The 13,244-nt window shown below is 38.6% G+C and overlaps 1 non-coding gene across 1 annotated transcript; it reads left to right on the top strand.

Annotated features, from left to right (window-relative positions):
* The first annotated feature begins 3,060 nt into the window (after positions 1-3,060).
* Positions 3,061-3,121, top strand: LOC142453976 (U7 small nuclear RNA). Its single transcript, XR_012785521.1, has one exon. It is a non-coding gene; the product is annotated as a U7 small nuclear RNA (small nuclear RNA).
* The last annotated feature ends 10,123 nt before the right edge of the window (positions 3,122-13,244 follow it).

The raw sequence follows: 13,244 nt of genomic DNA, 5'->3' as shown, positions 1-13,244 counted from the left end.
GCATCCACTTACATTGAAAGCAGTTCCCAAGAGGAAACTTCCGCCCATTTGATAGTATCAGAGTCGTGATCTGAGTAGTCATGTTGCATCCAAACTTAACCAGTTCTTACAAGTGACTGACTGCTTTTAATAGATCCCATTATGGAGGCAGAGGTAGAACATTGTTATATCACATCATGGGACATTACCTGTCAAACCACGGAGAGTCCGGACCCAGCCAAGGTGACATAAACGTTAATTATCACAGATACCATTGTCAGCAACAACTGAATCCACTTATACCTAGGAATTAAAGAATAATAGTAACAAATAAAATGAAGTGTAGCAAAGTAATTAGAAGTGTATACAGTGAAGACAAAGGGACTGAATTTGAATCCTAGTTATACCGATTACTACACTTTATTCACTAATCTGACAAATGAGATAAGAAATGTATTGACCACAGTCTTTCTCAGGGTTAAGGAAATTGAAGTATGCAAAAGTGCTTAGGAAGGTCCTTGCCTCATGGTTAAATCTATATAATTGGTAGTTGTTCATTTTTAACATTATTATGAATATTGTTGTTGTTGCTAGATCCAATTTGTGGCAACCTACATAAAAGAGAACACAGCATTACCTGGTCCCTTGCCGTCTTTACCATTGATACAATGCTGGCGCTCCTGATTGCAGCCATTGCCAGTTCATCTCACTGACGGGTTTCTTCTTTACCAACCCTTTATTGACCAAGCGGGCTACCCTTTCCCAGGGACTCCTAAAGCTTCCCTCCCTCTTACTAAAAGCAAGGAGAAAATTTCCCCCTTGATGTCCTTAGATTCCAGCTGTAGTTTAGTGGGGAAATGATTTGCTGACATGTTTGGTGATCCTGACATTAGATTGGAAATACAGCATCCACAAAAGGTTTTGCTGCTAAATTTCATTTTTGCATGTTCCAAGCTATAATTCACGAAGACCACTGAGGGTTTTTGTTGTTTATTTTTATTCCTGCCCATCGCAAAAGGCTCCCATTTACCAAAATCATGGCCGGTGCTACCGAAAGCAGGTGAAGAGCTGCAACACCAAGCTATAGGTGACTTCACAAATGAAGGATATAGTGGAGGACATCATTTCCAAGTAGTCTTTTGACACATGGCAAGCTGCAAGAATTCAGAAAAGCCAATGTGTAGAAAAATGTTATTAATATATTCTTGTTGGTGACACAACTTTGCCTTACCTTTATGTGGCAGGTGCCACAGAGTAAAACACAAGAACATTCCCCACATACAGAGAATTTCCTTGTCCGTTAGAATTAAGTTTTTACGAGTCTAATATTTATGTTGTCAGGAAAGGCAAAGTCTTCTCAGCAGCAATTGTTTATTTCTGACAAGTAGTGGCAGAAGTGACAGTGTTGAGAAGCATATCTGAATTATAGGAGACATTCATTGGCTCTACTTGGTCAATATAGGTCACTTCCTGCTGTATGCACCATAATAAAGTACTCATGAATTAAACAAAAAAGAAAAAGAGCGAAGCAGAGACTAGTGATGCCCACCAGATATCTACATAGTCCTCTACCCTGTGTAGTCTCTGATGCAGTGAGGTCCGGGCAGTTAGGGTTCCCTGTGCTTCCTCCATTTACCCCTTCCTTTGTTGCCATTAACTTGGACGCCCTCAATTGCAGATAAGGAGGCCTGTTGGCATGGTCACGTTTAACTGCTAATCTCCAGGTTGGCAGTTCAAACCTGGAGCCACTTCCCAGCAGAAAGATAAGGTTGTCTGTTCCTGTAAAGCATCACAAATCATCAGAAGTCCTATCTTGTGGTCATTATGTGTCATAATCCACTCAATTACAGTGGGCTTTGGTTTCAAATAGCATGGTCTGTGGGTTGGAGCTTCAAATAACATGCATTTTTCAAAATGTTTAATAACAAGCCAATAATTTGTAGTTGACCCACATTGGATTCTATGTGAACAAATGCAAATTTTTATTGTGTTGATATACTGAAATGTTGGGGTCAATATGTTACTGCATCACAGTATAGTGATTATCAATTATAAATAGTTAGTTTTTAATCCGAGTATCTTATAATAAGCTGGATCATGCAAATTTTTTTCTTTTTAAAGAATTTACCAAAAAAACAGAAAAAAATCAAATGAATATACTTGCATTCTAGTCAGATCTAGAAACAAACTACTTTGTCTCATTATACTCCTTACATGTAAAAATAAATTTACATTCTATTTGGGAAAGACCTAACTCATTCTATGAAATTAATAGGAAATTCTATAAACAAATATAATTTTATTCTTGCTATAAGAGTTCTTTTAGTCATTTGCAAATCTATTTCATGTTCCCAATGTGCATTAAAGTTGCATTACTGTCATTTCAATAAAATTAAGCAGTGATAGCAATTATTTAATTTTATGGTGAAATTTTTGTTTATATCAGTCAGTTATATATTTCTAAAGTTACTCGTCTTAGTAAAAAATCAACTCAGTTGAGTATAAAAATATATCTTTTTCAAAATAACAAATATTAAAGTAGATGAGCGAGCAATAGCAGAAACACTTTTTTAAAAGGTCCACTTTTCTTGACCTACCATTGTTATTGCCTTTAGAAACCTGAAGCACAAAGTCTCATTGTCTATATTTTCTTTGTTCAAATGAAAATTTAAAATAACCATTCTAAATTGTCTGTATCTAAGCAACCATCTCTTTCTTATTCCCATAACTTTGGAGATTGCTAAATACAACTTCAATTGCGTGTATGTGTGTGTGTGTTATGAAACTGTGGTATTCGCAGTGCTAGTAACATGACAGCAATTGTTTCAAAATACGTCATAACCATTTATGCAAATAAAATTTTGTCTTAATATATGCATATGCATTTTAGTGGAGTAAGATTTACATCCATAACTTAAAATATGAAAAAATTGTTAAGAAGTTTGTGTATATGTTATAAACCTTTGTTTTGCAGTGTGCGTCTTAATGACACTAAATTTATTGTCTTGGCTGAAAACCACAATTTTCAATAGCATTAGCCACATTTATTGGGGTTTTGATGTTGCTTTAAAAATGTATGGACAGTGCTACAGCTCTTTTAGAATTTGTCTAGCAGGTTTTATGGTCTTCCCAGAAAACCCCCACACCAGTCCAAAAATAAATAAATAAATAAATAGAAATGTATGGACAGTCAGTCAGGGTGCGATGTAACACAATGAAGAATGCAGCTTTCCTCCAGTTCCTCAATGCTTCCTCCCCCCTTCCTCCCCACCAACTATCATGATCTGAATTCTACCTTGCAAGTCTGGATAGAGCAGAGGTTGTACGCTGGTGCAGATAGGAGCTGGAGGCACAGGGATTCCAGGGTGGATCATACCTTCAGGACCAGGGGTGTGAGGGGCGATACTGGGAGGGTAGAGGGAAAGTGGGTTGGAAAGAGGAAACTGATTACAAGGATCTACATGTGACCTCCTCCCTGGGGGGTGGACAACAGAAAAGGGGTGAAGGGAGACGTCGGACAGGGCAAGACATTACAAAATAATAATTTATAAATTATCAAGAGCTCATGAGGGAGGGGGGAGTGGGGAGGGAGAGAAAAAAATTTTTTTTTATAATTTAAACAATTTATTAGGGGCTCATACAATTCTTATCACAGTTCATACATATACATACATCAATTGTATAAAGCACATCTGTACAGTCTTTGTCCTAATCAGTTTTTTCTCCTCTTTTCTTTTTTTACAATTTATTAGGGACTCATACAACTCTTATCACCACCCATACATATACATACATCAATTGTATAAAGCACATCCATACATTCCCTGCCCCAATCATTCTCAAGGCATTTGCTCTCCACTTAAGCCCCTTGCATCAGGTCCTCTTATTTTTCCCCTCCCTCCCCTTTCCCCCCTCCCTCATGTGCCCTTGGTAATTTATAACTCGTTATTTTGTCATATCTTGCCCTATCCGGAGTCTCCCTTCCCCCCTTCTCTGCTGTCCCTCTCCCAGGGAAGAGGTCACATGTGGATCCTTGTAATCAGTTCCCCCTTTCCAACCCACTCACCCTCCACTCTCCCAGCATCGTCCCTCACACCCTTGGTCCTGAAGGTATCATCCACCCTGGATTCCCTTACCTCCAGCCCTCATATGTACCAGTATACAGCCTCTGTCCTATCCAGGCCTGCAAGGTAGAATCCGGATCATGGTAGTTGGGGGAAGGAAGCATCCAGGATCTGGGGAAAGCTGTGTTCTTCATCGGTACTACCTCACACCCTAATTAACCCATCTCCTCTCCTAAACGCCTCTATGAGGGGATCTCCATTGGCCGACACTTGGGCCTTGGGTCTCCACTCTGCACTTCCCCCTTCATTTAATATGGTATATATATACATATACACATACATACACACACTTATATCGTTGTTGTTTTTTTTGCATGATGCCTTATACCTGGTCCCTTTGGCACCTCGTGATCGCACTGGCCGGTGTGCTTCCATGTGGGCTTTTTTGCTTCTGAGCTAGAAGGCCACTTGTTCACCTTCAAGCCTTTAAGACCCCAGACACTATCTCTTTTGATAGCCGGGCACCATCAGCTTTCTTCACTACATTTGCTTATGCACCCATTTGTCTTCAGCGATCCTATCATGGAGGTGTGCAGTCAATGATATGATTTTTTTGTTCTTTGATGCCTGGTAACTGATCCCTTTAGGACCACTTGATCACACAGGCTGGTGTGTTCTTCCTTGTGGACTTTGTTGCTTCTGAGCTAGATGGCTGCTTGTTTATCTTCAAGCCTTTAAGACCCCAGTCACTATCTCTTTTGATAGCCGGGCACCATCAGCTTTCTACACCACATTTACTTATTCACCCACTTTGGCTCCAGCCGTTGTGTCGGGAGAGTGAGCATCATAGAGTTCCAATTTAATAAAAGAAGGTATTCATGCATTGAGGGAGTGTTTGAGTAGAGGCCCAAGGTCCTTCCGCCACCTTAATACTTGACCTATAAATATAGACACATAGATCTATTTCCCCATCCTCCTATATATATTTGCATGTACATGTCTTTGTCTAGACCTCCATGAATGCCCTTTGACTCCTAGCTCTTTCCTCCATCTCCCTTGACTTTCCTCCTGCCCCACTACCATGCTTCATCGCCACCTGGGCTAGAGTATACCTCTTCTCTAAGCAACCTTACCCTTGATCATTTCCCACCAGGCCTGCCACTCCCCCTTCTCTACCATTTGGGGTCCCATGTTTTTCCCTTGTCCCTGGGTTTGTTAACACCACTTCCTTACCCCCCTACCCCCCCACCCCAAGCCCCCCCGGAACTGTCTGTCCCGTTGTTTTTCCTCCAGATAGTTCATCCAGCCTGTCCTATTCAGACAGACCTGTGGAGTCACTAACATGCACGAAAACAAGACAGAGGAAAACAAAGCAACAGTATACAACCAGACAACAAAACAACAAAAACAAACCACTGACAAAGAACAGAACAAAAGAGTTCACAAGAGAAAAGCTTGTAGTTAGTTCAGGGATCGTTTGCTGGCCCTTAGGAGCGTTTTCCAGTCCAGTCTGTTGGGGCACCACGCCCTGGCCCCAAAGTCCACTTTCAGCATTCCCTGGGGACCTTGCCACTCCATTCCCTTGCTGTTCCGCTGCACTCCCCCAGTGATTTGCCTCGGTGTGGTGGGATCAGGTCAGGTGCAATTCCCACACTGTGTCTCCGGTGCTGTCCCCTGTATCGCCCTTAGTCACTGAGGGGCATCATGTCTCATAGTAGGACCTGATGCAACGGGCTTAAGTGCAGAGCAAATGCTTTGAGAATGATTGGGGCAGGGAATGTAGGGATGTGCTTTATACAATTGATGTATGTATATGTATGGATTGTGATAAGAGTTGTATGAGTCCCTAATAAAATGTTTTTTAAAATGTACATATCTTCTTGACACAATGGATGTATGTATGGATTGTGATAAGAATTGTATGAGCCCCCAATAAAATGATTTTTTTAATAAATGCATAGCATGAAACTAATATAAATTTATTAGTTTAAAAATAATTATATAATTAATAATTATATATAATTAATATATATAATTGACTCCATGTTTTCCTCAAGAATATTTGTTACATACATACTCTGCTAAAATGACCAAAATGACCATAAGAGAAAAAAGGACTCATGGAGAAATCAGAAGGTAACCTCACCATTGCTATCATGACAATAACAACCCTCATCCTCAGCTGCTTTGTCTTGAAACATGAAGAATTTTTTACAGAGTTTTTCCTAAGTGGTTTTAAAATGTCCTCTTCCCCCCCCCAAATTAAAAAAGGACACATCAATTAGTTTTTAAAAAGTAAGACAAAGTGAAAGTTTTGTGGAATACGTGCTTCCTACCATTCCAAACCACCAGTACTGCAGAAATACCAGAAATAAATTCCAGAAATAGATTCCCTGGCTCAGTTCAAACATTCCCCCACATATAGGTACATATCAGTTCACTTGGATTTTCCACAAAAATTGTGCCCATACCATTCTGAATGCTGTTACTTTTGTCATTGAATATTTTTTCAACAATGATTATCTACTGTTTACTGAAAACATGGTGTGTATATTTGTGGTGGTTTGGTGCAGTGGAGCACGTTGGAATCATAATAAAACCTACTTACAACTGAACGAAACACCACCTAGTCTGCGCCATCCTCCCAATGTTCTTATGTTTGAGCCCATGGCTGTTTAGACAAAAAATAATAATAGTAACAAATCACAATCACCTTAAAGAGATTTTATTATTACCAGATATGATCCATTTTGTCCCAAGTCTTATGATAAATCCTTTTGTGTCTAATTGATTCCATTTTATACTGACCCTATAGGTCAGAGTGGAATTGCCACACAGGATCTCCAAACTCTACTCTTACTTCCATCTCACGGACGCCAACTCAGAGCAATCCCAGAGCACAGAGAAGGACTCCCCTGTGGCTTGTAACTCTTTAGAGAGGAGAAAGCCTCTTTCTCCCATGGAGCAGCTGGCGGTTTCAAACTGCCACCTTCTGATTAACAGCACAGTGCCATGCATGAGAACTACAAAAGTCAACTGTCACATCTTTCTCCCTTCAGGTCCCAGATGGATTTCAACCTCTAATCTCTGTTTATCAATCAAGCACTTAACTACCTACAATGTTTTGGGGGAAATGACACAGTGTAAGAATAGGCCCTTTTAGTGAAATAATGTGGTATCCTTTCATCAGAAAGACACCAAAGTCAAAACCTATAGGTATTGCATGGTGCATGAGCCTGCCCAAAGTTGAGGCCCTATTCTATGGCAACTAAAAACCATAATAAATAATATACTTATATTTAAGATACAAAATTAATATAAATTAATAGTAAGTTCTATATAGTGACCTATAAAATACATATAATAATCAGTGTTTAATTCCTAAAGCACAGACATTTGGCTGTGTGGATCATGACAATTAATAAATAGCATGAAAGTATGGGCATTGCAGAACTCACTCTTCATTGTGCCCTTGCAGGATCCATACATAGACAAAGAGGCAATCATTGGAACAGATCAAAGGAACACTGTGTAGTTTAAAATCAGGAAAAATGCGGGTCCGGGTTCGATTCTTTCCTAATACATATTCAGTGTATATGCTGGGCAAATAATCCAAGTAGTCAGACAATAGGAAGAAGCAAATGGGAACAAGATTGGGGGAAGACTCATTAACAACAAGCCATATGCAGATGGCATAACCTTGCTTGCTTTAAGAGATCTAAACACTTGTGGATGAAAAATGATGAGCTGTTCTCAAGGGCTCAAGTAGAAAGCAAATGTCTTGGGAATGATGATGGCAGCAAATGTACAAAGGTGCTTGAGAGAATGGATGGGTGTGTGGAATGTGATCAGCATTGTACGAGCCCCCATAAGATTATTTTTAAACAAGAAATTCAAACATTGCAGCCTTCAGTATGGGATACGTCATCGTATTAAGAAGACAAATATCTTTACAAGAACAATAAACAACATCCTGGCAAGTGGAGAAAAGTTTGAAGTTGACAAGGAATTCATTTGACTTTCATCCACAATCAACACCTATGCAATCAGCAGTCACAGTTCGGCTGTGAAAGACCTCTCAAGTGTTCAACAGCAAAGATGCCACTTTGAAAACTAGGGTGTACCTGACCCAAGCCATGGTACTGTCAATCGCCTCAGACGTCTGCAAAAGTTCAACAATGAATGAGGAAGACCCAGAGGAAGTGATGCTTTGTGTTCACAGAGACTGACTATAACATGTATGGCCTGGGGAACAACACATTGGAGAAGTACAGCCAAAATACTCCTTAGAAATGAGGGCAGCAAGGCTTTTTCACATAGACTTTGGATACGGTGGAAGAAAGATGAAAGTGGTTACTCCTGTGAAGATTTACAGTCTGGGTAACTCGCAGGACAATCTACTCTAGCCTATAGAGTTTCTGAGTCAGAAGCAAATGAGTTTTCAACAAATATGTTTTCTCGGTACTTCACAATCATTTATTCCTATGTATATAAAACCATTTTTCTTGAATGTGTTTAGTTTGAGTTGTACATATTATCAGGAGAGACCTAGTCCCATGAGAAGGACATCATCCTTGATAAAGTAGAGACTCAGCATAAAATAGGAAGACAATCAGTAAGATAAATTGGTATCATGTCAATGGATATAAACACAGCAGTAGTTATGTTGACACAGGGTCGGACAGTCTTTTGTTCTGTGGTACACAGAATCTCTATGAGTTGACACTTAACAATAACATGCAGGCATGTCAGTTTGTAACAAATCTGTTTATTTCAGAAAGATTAATAAGTGGTGGGTTCTTCTGTTAGTTATATCTTACAACTGAACACTTAAAAGTTGATGATTCTGACCTCTTCTGATTTTCATGCACTTAACTTAAAATTTCATCCACTTCCATGATTTTAGCCATTGTCTAGTTGCCGATGGTTCCCCCAAATGGTTCTGCTGTGCTTCAGACTCATTCAAATGTATGTAAGCTAATGTTTTATTGTCTTGCATGACTTTGAACAATAACCACATCTAAGGTCACTTCAAAATAGAACACCTGTTCACCAGTTATAGTCTTCTTGTCTATTGTTGCCTTTCTCAATAAATTACCTTTTTCACTGCATATCTAAGTCAGACATTTGAAAGTGATCTAAGATCACTAACCACACACGGCACTGCTTTTAGTGTGACCTCTCTAAAATCATACTAATTCCATCCTTAGTCTTCAATAGTTCCCAAATCTCAAACAATAAGACTTGTATATATATTCCCTTCCTAATGTATACTTTCCTGTGGGAAAATCCATCTGGTACGATCTGATTTTCTTTCCTACTTTAACTATATAAACACTCGGAACTTTTTGTCATTTATTCGTCTATGTCTAGAATAAGTTTCTCTAGCTTTCCTTACTACTAGTAGCTCCTCACTCACCAAGTGTGTCTTCTCTGGAAACTCTGAAGTCCTACTCTTTGTTGCTGCTACACTCTCTATGCGCATGTCGAACTTTCCATATCACATTTAACGTATTTACTTCTCTGTCTTCTCTTTAAGCTTTAAGATCCTAGAGTATATTGTCTGTAATTCATCTTCATACCCTTCTCGTTTCCAGAGCACAGACTGGCTCATGCATATTCCACAAATATTGGTTTAAATGGACTGTGGAGATCCTGAATAATTAATCTTATTACCTGTGGAATAATCTCACTCTGTTTGCACAGCCCCTTTGAGCCTGCAACTTATAATTAATGTCCAGAATTATCTTTGTGCCCTGAGCTATTGAGAGAGAGCTATTCCTCGGTGTTCCAAATCAAGGGGTTTTAACTTCTTTCCACTGGAAGATTAACCTCCTGATTCATGGGTTATATTAGGAAAGAGTTCCTCATTGACTAAACCTAAGGATGTCATGACATGTCCTGAGTATGACCAGTAAACTCGCACCCTGGCTGTGAAATTCAAACATTTTAAAGTTTAATTACTTCATGCTGACTATTCAAAATCAGCCCATCTAAAATGTCAAGTTACAGTTTCAAGATTAAGGGCCCTAAATAGAATTATAAAAATCAACTTGTGTAGTATTGATATGCAACCACACTAGTAAAGATTATGAGTCTGGGAATCAAATAGAATGGATGTCAAATCCTGTATCTGATTCTAACTAATATTTGACTTCATATTAGTTACCCTAATTGTGCTTTGATATTTCCTTCTGTAAAAGGAAGGAACTAATGCATTTAAGGAGTTCCAGAAGGTTTTATAGTCAATTTTTTAAAAACCCAATAACATTATATTCCAATCTTACACCCATTCTTTAACAAAAGAAAAAGAAAAAAGTATACATCCCTGTATTATAAATCCTGAAGACAGCTCCAGTTTGAGTGATACACCAGAATTAAAAGATTTCACTGTGTGGTCATACTCATGCCCATGATTAATCATAAGCAAAATATTAAAAGACACAGATGCCTGCAGTGAAATCTAGATGAAACCAGACGCAAGCTTCCTTCAGTTCTCTCCCATTGGAGCAGCACAGAGCTTACTTTCAGCAATGTTTCTGGCAAGACTTGTGAAATGTTGTGTACCAAGATAGTGCATTAGAGACTCAGTGCACAGGTCTTATCGGAGGTTGATCCTGTTGACTCCTCTGCTTCACACACCCCAATTCCAGACTTCCAGAAGAGAAGCAGGTGTTCAGCTCAAACCTATTCCCGTGGAGTCAACAATAACTCACAGTAACCTGATAGGACAGAGTAGAGCTGCTGAGAACGTATCCAAAGCGGTAATCTTTAGAAGCAGACAGCCACAGCTTTCTCATGTAGAGTGGCTGGCTGGTTGACTCCCTTCTGGCCTTTTGGCTCACAGCCTAGCACTATGGCTGTACCAGGGCTTCTTTAAACATAGGAGTCACAATTGACAACCTAGAGTACTGATATCTGGCATGCAATATCCACAAGGAGGTTCCACAAGTGTTGAGCTAGATATGGTTCATTAAACAAAATCCATTTTAATAATTCCTAATTATTAAATTTGGAACTTATATTTATAAGAAAATATTTCTAATATTTACAAGGAAACCTCAAGTAGAAATCCCTGTTCTAGACCTTTAACATAACCAGAACAGTCTTCCAAATAATGTGTGAAAACAACATATCCTGATGCTGCTTTATTATCCTATAAACTACAAAGTTATAGATTAGCCAATCTGATAAATCCACTGATGCTTTTGTGGTTCTATGTTCAGTGTGCAAAGATTTTTATAGCTCAGTAAAACTCAGGAAAGTTCTATAACTCAAAACTAAACCTGAAATAAAGGGGATAGGGGGGAAAGACATTCACATATTTAAGAAAAATCTTCAAAACGCACAGAAAGATTTACTCCTATATTTAAAGCACACATATCTAGAATTCAGACCATTGTAGAATTTTGGGATTGAGAATATTTTTCCTAACATGTAAAGAATATATCATTGTTATTTTCTATAATGACCCAAAGGGACTGTTTGATCCTCAATACCATCAGAAAATGAAATAAAAATTGAATTCTAAGAACATGATTATTGTGTTAATTATATCTTATTATGTCTTGGTTATTTAACACTGATAATACTTATAAAATTTAATTTAAATTTTCAGTCAAGCAATACACCTTATTTTTCCTGCCACTTAGAAATAATATGAATTTACTTAATTAAGAAATTTGAAAAGTGCAGGTCATAGATGCCTCTCAAAATTCAAAAGAAAAGAACGTTGTCCATAACTTACTCCTAATCCTGTCTATATTGATTTTAGATAAGCTTTGGGTTGCTAATCAAAATGTTGGTGGATGTGAGTAATCAGTCCCACAGTGAAAAGACAGGGTTGTCTGTCTCAGTAAAGACTTACAGCCTCCAAAACCATCCACAGAGTTGCTATTGGTAAGAATAGGATCTCTGGTTACTTAGTTGGTTATGTGTTGGGCTGTGAACAGCAATAAGGTCTGTGGTTCAAACCCATTAGCTGCTCAGTGAAAGAAAGATGAATCATTCTGTTCCTATAAAGATTTATAACCTCAGAGACCCACCAAGGTGGCTCTAATCTATTTTACAGGGTTGCCATGCACCAGCGCGAAGGTGGTTAGTTTGAGTTTTGGATATGAGTCAGAATTGTTTGGATAGCAGTAGGTGTGATTTGGTTTATCATCTTTAGAACTGTAATTTCAGTACTCATGTCCTCTATTTTTCAAATACAAGTACAAATTTGGAACTGGTGTTTCATCATTCATCTGTTTTAGGCATGTTTACTTATCTCATAAATTTACCAAATGAAATGCAAGAAATTGAAAAATACTGAATGTTTATATTTGTATTTTTATCTTCTCAAAGAACAATGAGTTAAAAGATGATACTACTCACTGCGATTGAGTTGATTCTGACACATAGTACCCAGGTTTTGTAAACCCCTGTGGGAGCAAACAGCCTCATCTTTCTCCCAAGGAGCTGCTGGTGGGTTTGAACTGCCCACTTTGGAGTTAGAGAATGCCAGATAGTGCCAACAGATTTCCTTAGCAGATGGTACTGCATGATTTAAAATCATAAAAGGTATGAGTCAGGCTTGTATCATTTCACCATACTAATTTATTCTGCTTGCAGAGCAAATAATGAGAAAAGCTAGATGACATGAAAGCAGATTGGAGGGAGACTTATTAACAACCTTCCCTATGCAGATGACACAACCTTGTTTGCTGTGTGAGAAGCGGACTTGAAAAACTTACTGATGGAGATCAATGACTACAGCCTTCAGCACAGATTACACCTCAACATAAAGTTAGCAAAATGTAAAGTTCTCAACAGGCCTCTTGTAATCAATGAAGGACGAATTTGAAGTTTTTTAGGAATTCATTTTACTTGAATCCACAGCCAATGGCCATGGAACCAGTAGTCAAGCAGAAAATGTATTTCATTGGGAAAATCTCTAGCAATGGCCCTCTTTAAAGTGTTATCGAGCCAAGATGCCACTTTGAGGTCAAAGGTGCAAATGACGAAAGCCAGGGTATTTTCCATCTCCTTTTCTGTATTTGAAAGCTCGACACTGAACAGGGAAGGCCCAAAAAGAAGAAATGTATTTGATTATAAGGCTGACAAAGAACATTGAATGGACCGAAGACTGCCCGGAAAAATCTGTCATGGAAAAAGTTCAGCCAGCTGGGCCTTTGGCCAGGATAGCGAGAGTTTATCTGA

Source organism: Tenrec ecaudatus, chromosome 7, assembly GCF_050624435.1.
Source record: "Tenrec ecaudatus isolate mTenEca1 chromosome 7, mTenEca1.hap1, whole genome shotgun sequence".
NCBI classification, from domain to species: domain Eukaryota; kingdom Metazoa; phylum Chordata; class Mammalia; order Afrosoricida; family Tenrecidae; genus Tenrec; species Tenrec ecaudatus.
This window is presented reverse-complemented; position numbering and strand designations above follow the sequence as displayed.